Below are 16,657 nucleotides of genomic sequence, written 5' to 3' on the forward strand. Positions count from 1 at the left end.
AGATATCCAACAGAAAGAGGTGAGAAGAACACACTAGCCCCTTCAAAGTAGTGAAGGAGAATGAGTGACAAACAGAACCTGACAGAAAGGTTTGATAAGAAAGAGGTAAGCTCAGTGAATGAAGATGAGTGTTACAATGGGGTCAGGCCAAAGCAGAAGATAAAGACAGATCTCCCACAGCTAGAAGACAAATGAAGGTGGGAAAGGCTGTGGCACAAGATGGCAAAACTGTTCATGGATGTCATGAACCATATCAACAGAAGTGGGAGTTAAAATATTCAAATTTGGAGATCTAGGCATGAAGATGATTCATTGATACTGGTCTGGTGCATTACTTGAAAAGTTGTCATAAAGTTCAACAATCTAAAGAGAATAAATGTATGTATAGCACTTAAGAAAAGTCTTTAGAAATGTTTTGTGTAAAGGGTGTTTGTGTGTGTTTGACAAAATAGCTAAGCCTGCTAAATATTTGATGTTTATAATGAAAGTAAAAGTAAATATTCTAATGCCAAACTTTGAAAGGGTAAGACCAAACCATACAAACATGGGAATCAATGTATAAACAGTGACTAGCAATATAAAGGAAAGGACACTACTGAGCTGAGACAGGGTGATAATGAGTATATGCATTAAGAGATAAGCCTGTGATAAACAACCTTAATGACAAAAAGGGGGTGTTTAAGTAAAACAGAAAGCAGGGAGAAGGTAGCATAAACTTAACTGATTGAAAATGTTTACTAAATAAACTGTGGCAAAAAAAGAAGAACAATTTTTAACCTGCTTAGGAGAAATATTTAATGAAATATTACATCAATAACTTCAAGTGTAGTGATAGTGAACATAATTTTCAGTGTAAATATTTTAATTTGTTTTTTATAAGTCTTATAACTTTACTGGACCAAAAACACTGATAACAGTTTCCAGTACACCAAAGAGTTACAATCATCATTACAATAAAATTCAGTTAGGCAAATCAGGTGATATAATGTATAAGTAAATAACAATTAATATAAAAATTCCCAACTGAATGCAATAACCATGTCCATAGACAAACATTTATATCCATTCAATGAATATGCAACTATATTCATCAAACTGTTTGCAGTCAGTTTTCCTAAAAGTAGACGTGTTTTGTTCACTTGTGTAAGCAAATCTTTTTCCACATTTGTAGTGAAGATTTCCAGTGTTTAAAATTTAACTGATGGCAATATAGTCTTAATATGCATAATCCAGTTTTGATAAGACAGCCGTATTTTCCCTGATTTTGTCTATATACCAAAACCCTAAAATCAAAAATCTTCAACACCTGGCAGAGATATCTATGTTGTCATGTTAACTCTCTCAGTCACTATCTCCCAGATTTTGTATACCATCAGACAATGCCGTATCATGTGAAAATATCCTGCCTTATTGTCACCACACCTCCGCACTCGTCTGTTAGTCATAGTACTGCTTTTCAATTGCAAGGGGGTTAAGTGCACTCTATAGATCAATATAGCTCATTACAAGGAAGTGATACCTCCAGGTGCCTCTGCAGTTACACCCTAATGATGCCTGCAGGCATCAAATATTGCTTGTTCATATTTTCATCAATAATTCCAAAGACATACTACATACAAAGTATTAAAAGATCTTATCTAAAAGGTTACACAATGGCAAACACTGCTGAATTGATAGTTGACATCTGTCTTGTATAGGTAAAGGGATATTAATTTTTGTTCATAAAATATTAATTTATATTGTCATACATATCATATTTTTTTAAATATGTTGACAACCATGTAGCACAGACAGAATTGCTTAGCCTGTTATGAAAGCACTCAGCTGAATGAACAAAATATTAATAGTATGTGTGTAATTTGAGTAGTTGCTGAGATATTTTAAGTTAACTTAAGTACAGTGTTTACTATGACTTACAAAATCCAGTTTAAGACCTAGAACCTAAAGAATACTACCAGTAGAAAAAACAGTTTGGGCTGAGAAGTTGCCATTTATACTTCTTCAGTTACCCCTGTAGTTCCAGAAATATGAACATTTGACTTTCAGTCTGTCAAAAAGTTTATGCTCCACCCATTGTAAGTTGCAGTGCAAACTTCCTGATCTCCATTGGAGGGAATGAATTAAACATTGTGAAGACATTTATGGCCGGGATTTGTTATTAGTGAGCCATATCTACCTATCTATATCTATATCTATATCTATATCTATATATCTATATATATATATATATATATCTATATATATATATATATATATATATATATATATATATATATATATATATATATATATATATATATATATATATGTATAGTGCTCATGTCATTCTTAACTGATCAAGTTGATCCCCTACTATTCATAACGTGTGAATAAAATCTTTTTTTTAATTGAAGGGTTTTGTAGAATAATATAATAATATTCCTTAATATATACTGTTTTACAGTATTCATTTCCACAATCACCCATATTTTCTGATTAGCAGATCTTAATTAGAGGTACTGCCACCATGGTAACTTAGCAATCATTTTCTATGACAGATCCTGGCTAGATAAAACTTTGCCTGCCTCTTCATGTCATTACCATCATCTTCTTTTGGCTGTTCCCTTTAGGGGTTGCCACAGTGGATCATCTGTTTCCATTTCTTCCTGTCCTCTGCATCATGCTCTTTCACACCAACCGCCTGCATGTCCTCTCTCACCACATCCGTAAACCTTATCTTAGGCCTTCCTCTTTTCCTCTTACCTGGCAGCTCCATCCTTAGCATCCTTTTCCCAATATACCCAGCATCCCTCCTCAGCACATGTCCAAACCAACGCAATCTTGCCTCTCTTGCTTTGTCTCCAAACTGTCCAACCTGAGCAGACCCTCTAATATACTGATTCCTAATCCTGTCCATCCTAGTCACACCCAGTGCAAATCTTAACATCTTTAAGTCTGCCACATCCAGCTCTGATTCCTGCCTTTTTGTCAATGATACCATCTCCAACCCATATAACATTGCTGGTCTCACTACCCTCTTGTAGACCTTCCCTTTCACTCTTATTGGTACCCGTCTGTCACAAATCAATCCTGACACTCTTCTCCACCCATTCCACCCTGCCTGTACTCTCTTCTTCACCTCTCTTCCACACTCACCATTACAATGAACTGTTGATCCCAAGTACTTAAACTCATCCACCTTTACCAACTCTACTCCCTGCATCCTCACCATTCCTCTACCCTCCCTCTCATTTATACACATATATTCTGTTTTAGCCCTGCTGACCTTTGTTCTTCTCCTCTCTAAAGCATATATCCACCTCTCCAGGGTCACCTCAACCTGGTCCCTACTCTCACTACATATCACAATGTCATCTGCAAACATCATAGTCCACGGGGCCTCCTGTCTAATATCATCTGTCAACCTGTCCATTGCCACTGCAAATAAGAAAGGGCTCAGAGCTGATCCTTGATGTAATCCCACCTTAAATGTATCTGTCACTCCCACAGCAGTCCTCAGCAATGTCACACTACCCTTGTACATATCCTGTACCACTCTTACATACTTCTCTGTCACTCCCAACTTCCTCATACAATACCACAACTCCTCTCTAGGCACCCTGTCATATGCTTTCTCTAAGTCCACAAAGACACAATGCAGCTCTTCTGACCTTCTCTGTATTTCTCCAACAACACTCTCAGAGCAAATATTGCATCTGTAGTGCTCTTTCCTGGCATGAAACCACACTGCTGATCACTAATCATCACCTCCATTCTTAACCTAGATTCCACAACTCTTTCCCATAACTTCAAGCTGTGACTGATCAATTTTATCCCTCTGTAGTTACTGCAGCTCTGCACATCACCCTTATTCTTAAAGACAGGTACCAAAACACTTTTTCTCCACTCCTCAGGCATCCTCTGACTTTCCAAAATTTCATTAAACAATCTGGTTAAAAATTCCACTGTCATTTCTCCAAAGCACCTCCATGCTTCCACTGGTATGTCATCTGGACCAACAACATTTCCATTCTTCATCCTCTTCATAGCTGTCCTTACTTCCTCCTTGCTAATCTGGTTCACTTCCTAATTCACTATCCCCACATCATCCAACCTTTTCTCTCTCTCATTTTCTTCATTCATCAGCCCTTCAAAGTACTCTTTCCATCTACTCAACACACTCTGCTCACTTGTGAGTACATTTCCTTCACTGTCCTTTATCACCCTTACCTGCTGCACATCTTTCCCAGCTCTGTCTGTCTCTTCATGTAGTATGTCTTAAATCGTATATTCCTTTTCCTGCTCACCCTTTCCAATAAACTCTCGTTCTCCACCTTTTATACCTTTGAATCCCATAAGCATTGTCCAACTCCCAACCCAATATTTCTAGGACTTTCTAAACCCAGTTTTTTTCAAACCAGAATTTGATATCCCCTGGATCCCATGTTTTTGTATTTTCTGCTGCATGAGGACTATTACTTGTCTGGCATATATTCCAAACTTCTAATGCCTTCCTTATGAGTTTTGTTCTACTCCTGCCATATTGCCATTCCACTGCCAATGCTGAATATGCCAGCAAATCAAGCATGTCTAAGTCCCCTTTCCTGCTTTGTATAAACAACTTTTTGCTGCTCACCCTGGGTATTTTATCTTCGCATAAGAAGTGCATAATCATTTTTGTATCTTGGGAGGGTATGTGCTGAGCACAATTTGTGGTGAGTACCTTATAAATAGTTTAGGAGTAAACACATGCCAATTATTTTAACTTTACTCATAAAGGGCAACCTTAACCTGCTCCAGTGTTGGCTCTTCTCATCTATATCTTTTAACAATATTAAAATAACAAGGTATTAAAAATGCCTCCTCAGGTCTCTCCTGAAAGGAAGCTATTAGCCTAGTGGGACTAACCTGGTCAACAAAAGAATGGGTAATAAATAAATAAATAAATAAATAAATAAATACATTTAAAAAATGTTCTAATATTTTTATCAATAATTATCTTCATATTATTAGTCAGAGTAATACCTAGGCAATTTATTTCTCTCTTTCCATTTCTCAAGTCTGCTTTGATTGAAAGGAAACAAAACTGTTTTATTAATGTTATTAACCCTTAGGCCCAACATTTGTTCATAGCTGTTTAAAGCTTTGAGAATTTCAGGTAGCGCCCTGTGCGCATTACAACCCTGGATGATGGCATCATCCATAAACTGCATTCAGCTAAATAACCCAATATCTAGTACCTCAATAATTGCCTTATACAAATACTGACACAAGTATTGTGTTAATGGCTTGACAGCTAATGCAAAGAGCAATGGTGAGAGGGGGAACCGTGTCATGTTCCTTTCTCTAAATAAACACGAAGATAATTAACCCTTTCAGTAATACTGTAAGCACTCAGTTTCCCATACAGTAACCTACACTTCTTTATATAGCTCTCTTGAAAATGCATCGCCTGAATTGTGCTGCACATAAACACACAACTAGTCGAGTCACAAGCCTTCTGGAAATCTACATACAAAACTACCATAGGAATCTTTTTCTGACACACAATTGTATTAGCAAAATAATGTGCAATAACACATTTACATTATTCTATACATTAAGCTTCAGTCTTACTAGATCCAGCCCTGCTCCCCTTCCCTTGATAAAACCCTGCTGCAGTTCAAGTACTATTTTAGGCATAATCTTTAACCTATTTGCTAGGATCTTCGCATAAATCTGAACATCCTGATTTTATAATGATATTGGTCTATAACTATGTAAACCTGACCATTGCTTGCCCTTCTTGTGCAAAAACTATTACTTTTGCTCTCAGCATATTGGCTCTACAATCTCCTTTGTTAAAAATCTTTCACTAGAGGAGGTGCAGTTATCCCACCAGATCTCTTTGATATGTTTAATAGAATTCAACACTAATCCCGTTTAGACCATGTTCTTTCCCCTCCCTTTGTGCACCTTTATGGATTGTAAGATTTATTGTGTTGTTATTTCTCTATCCAGCTTTTCCATCTCATCTATGTCTACTGTCTTTAAATGTACTTTCTTAGGAAAAGCCTAAATCTCTTCCTCAGTTATTTCATCCCCCATTGTCTTCTACCGGAGTATTTAGAAACATTTTATTAATTTTATATGAGTGAGTGACCACATTAAAGGTGCCAATCTTCAGTCCCCCACTGCCAGTGCTTCTTCCTTCCCTTCAATTTCATACTCATAAACATTGGAGATTAAATCCTATGCACCCAGTAAAACTGTGGATATCTTTCCCATTTTCCTGAATTTCAAAGAATAATGGCATCCTGATGTCTCCTTTTTGAGTCAAATATATTCCAACAAATATTTATTTTGATATTTATCTGATGTGTATCTTTTTCTGTCTGAGTTAAATCACTCTGGGCCTCCTTAAGCCTTTTTTTGCTCTCTCATTTGTCTTCCCAAGATATCCATTGTCAAGTCCTGTATTTTAAATTTGAAAACAGTCCCAATAAGAAGTTAGGGGGCCACCACTAAAAGGCTATTCTCTCCAAGAAAGTTTTATCCTTCCTCTAATGTTTTCCATTGCTTCTTTCCATTTAAGAATTAAGGAATCCAAGTGCTATTCATATTGTCTCCTGGGTTTGCCTATAATCTAGGGTGAGCTGAATTACACAATGATCTGATAAAGCATTAATATTGCACATTACCCTAAAGTCTGTGATACCATATTTATGGATATAAGACAAAGGTTTATTCTACTAGCATTATCTATCTGATTGGCTACATATGTACAGTCCTTTTCTTCTAGGTGGTACATCCTCCATATATCAACTGATTGTAATTCCTCTTTCCCATCATTCAGTGCCCTGCCACATTTATGTAGTCTCCTCCTGCCTGCTGAAATTCTGTCTACATCCTGGTCTATCACAGCATTGAAGTTCTCTCCTATGATTAAGAAGATATAATTTTGACACAGCTTCTTGATTTCCTCTGAAAATGACTGCAAGTGAAAGGGATGGTCAATATTTGGGCAATAGAAGTTACCTACCAATAAAGCCCCTGTTTCTGTTTTAATTTTACAAATCACCCATCTTCCTGAATCATCTTTTATGTTTCCTTTATGCTTTCTTCTTTCATCCATCCTAATGGCTCATGAATTAATGTGATTACTCTCGCCTTGGTGGACTTTGCAGAGTGATATATATGTAGATCATTGTATGTATTGTACCTAGTCAGCCACTGCAGCTAAATGGCATGTTGGGTATAAGTTACTGAGCACGTGCAAGATCAGTACCATTTTATACAGTCAGTCAGAATTAATGCAGGCATGAATGAAGATGCACATGCAAATGTGTTTGAAGTAATGAGTCAGTCAGTTAGTTTAAGTATATGTTCCAGTTACAGCTTTTGATGTGCTTATCTACAGCAAACAACTTCAACTCTTCACAGTGCCTCAGTGTCTCATTTGAATACAAAAGACATGTGACATGGTGTCAGAATGGGGTCCGAAGTTGAAGCAACTTGCAATCCATGAGGCACGCAGTTATAAGTGGAGGAATATACAGGAGCCAACTCACAAACTGGTCAGCAGTTATTCAAAGATACTTAAACTCATTTAAATGATTTTTCAGTTGATGAACATGTGGCAAAGCATTCAAAATGTCAAAAATAATTACCAAGGTAACTGAAATGTCCAAAATTGTGACATACTGATAAAAGTATTAGAAATAAATATAAAATTGTTCAAAATAATTTCCAAAGTTTTTAAAATGTACAAAAATGCTAAAACAACTACATTTTTTCCACAATTTACTACTTTTTTCACTAACTAAAGCTTGTTGAAGTATCCAAAGCATCTGGAGTGTTTTCAGTGTTTCCAGCCTTTTCAAAGAGATTGTTGTGCATTTGAGTATAATTACAAGCACCTGGTCTATGCTTATATTTAAATGTATTTTGTTGTTATAGCACAGGGATTTTGCAGGCCTGAACCTTTGATGTTTGATAATAACATTGCTGAGAACTGGTGAGTGTTGGAGCAAGAATATGATATTTTCATGCTGGCTGCATTTTCTGATAAAGGCACACATACAAAGGGATTCATGCTTCTTAATTTAGCTGGCTTGGAAGCTGAGAGGGAATGTTCATTTGTGTATGTACCTGCTTTGTATGTGGGGAAGAGGAGAGCCACCATATCATGATACAGGCTGAATTGCGGGAAGGCCCTGAGTACTTAAAATGTAAATTTAGAGAATGCAACCCTGAAATGACTATTACAATGAAAAGGCACATGTGTTACACAAGAAGTCAAAAAACCTGATGAAACTATAGCAGCATATATTACCGATGTAAGAAGTAAAGCTAAAACATGCAGATCTGCTGATCTGAGAGATGAGTTGATAAAAGACAGGCTTTTGTGTGGTGTTAATGATGCAGTGAGAAAGATTTTGCTTCAAGACAGTGATTTAACATTGAGCAAAGTCATTGAGTTTTGTCAAATATATGAGTTTTCAGAAAAGCATATTTATATGCACATACTTATGAATGAGAAAAACATGCATGCAGTGTCTGCCTGTGTGAATGTTGATAGTGTACAATATAAAGTGAAGATGAAAAAGAAATATAAATCAAATGGGGCCACAGCACCCAACCTTATTTGTTAATTGTCATAATTGTAGAGGCAGTCATGAACCTAAATAGGAGAAGTGCTTAGCTTTTGGCCAGCAATGTCATAAATATAAAAAGTGGAATAATTTCAAAAGGCTTTGCAAGTCTAAAGTGGCACATACTTTTATTAAAAGAGAGCATCTGAAGAAGCAAGTAGATCAGATAGCAAGCTGTGAGGAAATGTTCTGTGTTGATGGTGTCCCTGTTATTAATGAAACAGTTAACACAGTAGAATATCAGTTGGCAGCATAGAGTGAAATATTTTTTACTGTTCAGATTAATGGGAAACCTGTAGAGCTTAAAGTGGACATTGGATCCAAGTACAATGTTATATCAGCACAAATATTTGCTAAAGTAAAAGCTGGTGACTAACTTGATTCAGCAAAGAGTGGACAACTAGTTGCTTATGGTGATGAAGAGATTCAGACTGATGGCGCAGTAGTTTTCACATGCCATTCTGCTGGGAACAGCTATGACTTGCAGTTTTACATAGTCAAAAGACATGTGCAAACATTGATAGGCCTTAAAGACAGTTTGAGAATGAGACTGATTTCATTTAATAAAGAGGTCCACCATAAAAGTCTGCACTACCACAGTAGTTTTACACAGAATATTTTTTGTGAATGTGCTGATATTTTCAAAGATGAACTTGGCAAACTTCCAGTCACATATTCCATGAAGTTAAACCATGAAGTAAGCCCAGCTGTCAGACCAGCAAGGAAGGTACTGGTAGCATTGTAGAGCAAAGTAAAAGCAGAGCTTGACAAAATAGTGAATTTTAGTGTCCTTCCTCCAGTAAAAGAACCGACTGAATGGGTATCCTCCATGGTCGTAGCTCATAAGAAAAGCTCAGATGATATTCGAATATGTATTGATCAAAGAGATTTAAACAAAGTGCTTAAACATCCTCATCATCCTATGCACACAGTAGAAGAAATAGCAGCTCTCATGCCAAATGCCACTATTTTTTTCAATCTTAGATGCAAAAAGTTCATTTTGGCAAATTTCGCTGGATCACAAATCTTCATTGTTAACCACTTTCAGAACATTATTTGGTAGATACAGATTTTTGTAAATGTCATTTGGGATAAATTCTGCCAGTGAAGTATTCCGACATGCAATGGAACAAATTTTTTTCAGGTTAGCCATTTCCTATTATAGTAGATAACATTATTGTAGGGGGCAACGGTGAAGTTGAACATCATAGAAACCTCACAAAAGGTCTAGACTGTTCTCTTGAAGTAAATCTTAACTGCATCCTCAGAAATGTAAATTCAAACTGAAAGAAGTTACTTACATGGGTCATTTGTTTACCAGTTCTGGCTCACAAACAGATCTGTCTAAGCAAGCAGCAATTTTTGAGATGCCATTTCCAGTAAATGTCATATCTTTACAATGTTTTCTTTGTATGGTCAACTATTTAGGAATATTCATTCCAGACCTAAGTGAGCTTTCAGCAGTGTTACATGAGTTGACAGGCAAACATGTAAACTGGTCCTGGTTGGAACAACACCAAAAAGCATTTGATGTTCTGAAGCAGAAAATTGCCAGCCCACCCACATTGAGAAATTATGATGTTCACAAACCTGTAACTCCTTTGTGTGAGGTTTCAAAGTATGGTCTTGGTACAACATGTCTTCAAGAAGGTATACCAGTAGCCTATGCATCCAGAACTTTAACCCAAACTTAAATGCAGTATGCACAAACTGAAAAAGAGCTTTTGGCAGTAATGTTTGCATGTTCAAAGTTCAATGATTATATTTATGGCAAACCTATTCAAATAAAGACTGATCACCAATGTCTGGTGACAAATCTGAAAAATCCAATATATACAGCCCCGGCACACTTGTAACACATGATGTTAAAACTGGAAAAGTACCATTTTAATATTGTCTATACAAAAGGCAAATTTCTATACCTTGCTGATGCTTTGTCAAGAGAACCCAGACAAACAACAGAACAGCATGACAATGAGAAAGCAGACATTGAAGTCATGGAAGTCAGAAATTGTTCCTTATGTCTTTATGAGCTCAGAACTCATACAGCTTCAGACCCAATTCTCCAAAAGCTGAAACATGTTATCAGTCAAGAATGGCCAGAATGACAAATTAGTTTACCACTTGACATACAGAAGTATTTTCCCTACAGAGATGAAATCATGATGGAAGATGGAATAATCATGAAAGGTCTTAAAGTGGTAATTCCTTCAGCATTAAAACCAGAATATATCAAAATTTTGCATCACAGTTACCTAGATACTGATTCAACTAAAAGAAGTGCAAGAGGCATAGTATTTTGGCCTTCTATGTCAAAATATATATAGAAGGAAACTCTAGCATGTTCCATTTGCAGTAGTACTAAATTGCACGAACAAAAAGAACCACTTCACCTAAACCAGATTCCTGAACTACCATGGTTGACGGTTGCTACTTATATTTTCGAATGGAATGTTCAAACTTATTTACTGTTAGTATGCTATTATTCAAATTGGTTTGAAATTGACCTTCTTCCTAATTTAATGTCCAGTACTGTCATTAAAAAATTGAAGAGAAAATGTTTCTGTTTGTGGTAGTTCACACAAAGTCGTATCTGACAAAGGTGCACAGTTTACAAGTCAGCAGTTAAAGAATTTTGCTGAGTCTTAGGACTTTGTCCATGTTGCTAGTAGTCCTCAGTATCCACATTCCAATGGATTAGCTGAGCATGCAGTTCAAAGTGCAAATTACTTGTTGGAGAAATCCAGGAGAGATGGTACTGATTTTTTTCTTAACCTACTTAAATTCAGAAACAATCCTTGAGATAATTTGCTTGGTTCACCTTCTCAGGGATTGATATCCAGACAGACTAGAACAACGCTGCCAATCAGTAAACAATTATTGATACCAAATGCAAATAACAACAGAATGGTCAAGACTCAACTTTAAACATCAGTCAAAAAAGTTGTACTATAATAAATACAGCAAAACTCTCAGACCATTAAGACAAGGAGAGATTATGAGAATGCAAACATCTAAAGGATATGACCGAGTGGGAATTGTCAAAAATATTTGTGAAGAGCAGAGATCTTACATCATACAATCTGATGGATATGGTTTCAGGAGGAATCAAATACAAATATTACCAGTCTCTGAACTGGTGATGCAGCAGATTGCTGTGCCAGAGACTCTATTTCTCAGAGTGACTTTGCTTTTGTTCAAATTCCAGGGGACAGTGCACTTTCTTGAAGTAATCCTGATGTAATCCTTGAAGATCCAATTTTAAAAGAATCCCCAGAGACTGTCCCTATTGGTAAACCCAGTCAAAGTTTTTATGTGACCAGACTGGGTAGAATTTCCAGACCCATTATGAAATATGCAGCAACTTGGACTTGAATTAATTTATTGTTAAATGTTGATGCAATATCTAGCTTGTAAAAATAACATGTTCTCCTATTGCATGTTGAACATATCAAAGATAGAGAGGATGTAGATCATTGTGTATATTGTACCTAGTCAGCCACTGTAGCTAGATAGCACATGCATATAAGTAACTGGGCATGTGGAATATCAGTGCTATTTTGTATAGTCAGCCAGAGTGAATGCAGGCATGAATGAGATGCACAAGCAAGTGTGTTTGAAGTAATGAGAAAGTCATTTAGGATAAGTATATGTTCCACTTACAGCTCCTGATGTGTTTATCTACAGTAAACAAGTTGAATCCATCACAGTGCCTTGGTGTCTCATTTGAATACAAGAGACATGTGACAATATACTACCATCCTTGTACATCCTTTACATCCTTTTAAGTAAGCAGGAAGGTCCTTTACCCAAATTTTTGTTTCCTGCAGTAGAATTAGTTTCCATTGTTGTTATTTATCTCTTTTAAAATAGTTTTACAATCTACACAAGTTGCCAAACCCATAAAATGCTTTGAATAGGTTGGTGACTTATCCTCTGTTGATTAAGCTTCACCTTCAAAAAGTTAATGCTATCTGTATAAGTAATGTTCTAAAAAATAAGAAGGAGGAAGTGTTATAACCACTCAGATATCCACAATTTTTAACTTAATTGAGCAGGGAAATATAAAGGAAAAGCTCTACAAGCTACTAGACAGCTTTTACTTCATATTCCTCACTCAGCTTATGTAGTATGGCCACTGATCTAACCTCTTCATTGTCTTTATGTCAAATGAAAAAATAAAAAAAAAAATCCCAATGAACAGCATCACAGCGTACATTGATACACATGACCCTGGTCTGAACTAGGAAAGGCAATTGCCCAGTGGCACAAGTAGTTACATCTTTAAAAAAAAATGATACAAGACATACCTGACGAGTGTATCAAAACCTGGTGTTCTCTTTTCCCCAAGTTTGTCACTGTAGGTTAAAATATACCTGGGGATTCAATAAACTCTGTGCGGGCTTAGCACAAAACAGTGTTTGTGAGATGAGCAACAGTAGTAACTGCATATATACGCCACTCATCATGCTTAAATGAAAACAAGCACAGTTTCAGGGCCAGCAACAGTGCTGCCAGCCAGAAAACCATGTAAAGCAACATGAACACCTGCAGACATGCAAACCTGTTTACCTACAGGCAAACTAGGTCTTCAGGATTGCGTAGAAAGCCACAATGACTACCAGGGTTTAATATAAAGCAATGTATGCAGTTCCAACACATTATATGAAAGTGTATTCAGTGCAGAGTAGGATGGAAACCTGTTTTAGACATGCTGAATACAAGTTTTGCAACTGATCAGCAAGGGTACATAGACTGCATTATAAATAATTAATCAGGGGAAGTCTGTGTATTGAAAAGAGATACACACATGAATTGTAGGAATGAACACAGGGGAGGAGGACAGGTGAAACATGATACAACAGATAAGGGCATGTCAATGTGCATACACTACAAAGAAAAGACAGATATAGCATGAACACTAAACACATATCTACATAATATAGTATGTACAGCAGTATACACCGCTTGTGTGGGTGCGATGTTATGAGTTAGTGCCATATGTGCCAGGGTGAGTACTGCAGTACATGTGTACATATGCTAGCATAGCTAGCTGGAGTTTTGTAAAGAATTTTATGTTATTTGACTGTCACATTAAATTGTACAGATGTTTGAGTTAAAAATATATTTGTAAAGTTACTTGTGTTAAAAATGCATCAAGAGTAAGTCCTACTGGACAGAAAGAATATAAGCATGTATATTAGGTTGTATTGTTGTAACTGATCAAATGTGCACATTTATCAGAGAACCCTGGAAGGGTGGAAAGTTTGAAATTGTGTTATAGCTTTCAGATGCTGCCACAAAACCTAGCAAAGGTGTGTGTGTATTGTACCAGAGTCACATGACCAGAGGTGATGTCATCCTCTAACCAGCATCCATTTCCTTTAGAACTCTTGCAGCAGCACTTTGGAACCTAACAGGAAAGATTTCTGACAGGATATATATCTCACACATCCACACAGGCAAAGACAGACACCATCTGGCTTTTGCTGTGTTAAGACACTCTGCACACATCAGCTTGTCTTGCTTTAGTAAGTATTCAGGGGAACAGTAATTCTTTCATCAGTTAGGGGCATTTAGTGCGAATAGTTTAGTATTGTTTCCTGCATCTGTGAGAAACTATCCAACTTTATTATTTTTTATATCTCTGTGGTTGAAACACTGTTGTTTATTGTATTCAGTATTCTCATGTTTTATTATTTATTATTAAATATTTAATACCTTTCATTGTGTCTGATCCTTTAGAGAATAAGTTTAACATCTCGAGAGCACTTATGCTTCTTTTAGTGAAACTGTGACCACTCCTGAAAGCGTTGCTGCTTTGGTCACACCCTACTATTTGTATGAGTATTAATTTTACACAGTATAATTGGGTACCCTTTGTAATGGCCTTTGGGTAGCTGACTGGTGGTAATATGATTACCTCAGAGTCTGGGCAAAAATGGTCACAGCCAGTAAATCTGTGCCAGCTTTTCCCAGGTGTGTATGTGTGTGTGGAACTCATATATCCAAGTGTGTTTGTCAGCTATTGGGAATAGAGACACAAAGCTCCCAAGTGGTCTGTGTGGAGTTTTCTGTGTGCCTGGAGAGAGAAAAATAGTTTAGCCCTAGGTCTGGAGTGTGTTCCCTGTGTGCTCTTAAGGGCAATTGTAGTTGGTACAGGGACCTGCATCTGAAAATACTGTGTGAATCCATTTTTGCTCATAGTGATTGTCCCTCATCTAAGTCAGTGGTGAGGACTGAGTCTCTTTTATTACTGGCCCAGAGTAGTTACCTGCCACAGTGAATATAGTCATAAACATCACACAGGTATCGTATATTATGTAACTGTCACACAAGGTGACATATCAGTGGAGAAGACTCTTCATGATAGAAGCATCCTGACATGAACACTGGAGACTACATTTATCAAGGCTGGTATATACAATAGGGGGTTGGTGCATATTGCAAAGCTGTGCAAAATGAGTTGAATGAATATGACTGTAGTGTCAGCATAGTTCTCAACCAAGCAGGACACATAGTAACAGGCTTACGGGCAACAGTAGACAGACACATGCACAATCATAGACAATATCAGCATTATACTACCATGAATCCACATCATTGACATAAATGTGAATGTGAATGATTATAGATGTCTCTGCAAGAACATACTTGTACAAATGTCATGATTTTTCAGTAATCTATGAGTAGAATCAAGCACACCTTCCTCAAAAATTAACATCTGTCTGAGGTGTTAGGAGGGACACTGTTACACCTGTATTTGAAATTATGAGCAAGCCTGACTAGTTGACAGGTTTGCATGGCATGTATATGCCACAATCCATACTTCCATCAATGTAACCCATGCCATCAATGCTGTCAATCAGCTATGTATTTACTGTGTGCATCACTGGAACATGTATCACACATGCATCTTGTATAACACCTTGAAAGGGGTTCTGCAGCATCAACCCATAATGTTTATGCACCAAGAAGAATAGTTAGATATGGTCAAAAAGATGTGCGGAAGCTCACTGTAGAAAAAGTGGTACATCTGAGTAACTCATCCCTGGAATATGTGTTGGGAGATACATGTAAAACAGTGCATTGTACTAAATTTTGGTGTGATGAGGGCTGAGAATGATGTAACTATAATGCCCTTTGATATGGATGTCCTGCATACAAAAGAGTGGTCACCACTGTGGGCACATGCTAGTAGACACTCTGCATACGATTTATCTGAGTAAACAGGTCCCATACCACTTGGTCTGGTCATAGGGGTGTGCTGTCTGTATTGCAATTATCTTGTGTATTTGCTTTCATAATGGAACTAATACCCTTCCATGATTTTTCTTCATCTACCATCTCTCCGTGGCTATGGCAGCAATTCTATGTGTGTTTTTATACTGTCTGCATTATTCTAGTACCACACTGATTGTCCATAATTTGTATCCACAAAGCTGGATCGAGAAAGAATGTGTAAGTTTTGATGTCTGAGACTTTAAATACTGGACAGGAAAGGGCCTAACACAGAGCCCTGAGGTATGGCCCTGGTCAATGTACTCTGAATAGAGGTGACTTCACACACTGCAACATATTTATTTGTCATGTATGTGATCCAGTTGTCTACCCAGTTGGTGACGTAAGTTTCTCAACTCCAAAGCCAAAGTAACCCTCTCTCATATTTATATCTTATCCAGTCTACTATATGGTTCTCAAATACTAACTAATCTAAACACCACACTCCTAGCAAAACTTACCTCAACCTACAACAAGGTAGTCAGATTCTCTGCCCAACATACTTACAAAACTTATCACTATGTCTCACTTAAACACTTAAACTGGCTGGAACTACCTAACCCACTTCTTCTCTCTCACCTTCAGATTATACACTCTATACTATGTCAACCTTTCTACTGCACTAATATATCCTTCTCTATATTCCACTATTCTCCTACTAGATCACTCTGAAGCTTGGAACAGGACATACTACTTATCTTTAAACCTAGAACAAACATTAGATGCAACCTATATAGCTACCATTCTGCCATCATATGGAATAA

This window comes from Protopterus annectens, chromosome 17.part0 (genome assembly GCF_019279795.1).
Source record: "Protopterus annectens isolate FY-2018-M chromosome 17.part0, PAN1.0, whole genome shotgun sequence".
Taxonomy (NCBI): domain Eukaryota; kingdom Metazoa; phylum Chordata; order Ceratodontiformes; family Protopteridae; genus Protopterus; species Protopterus annectens.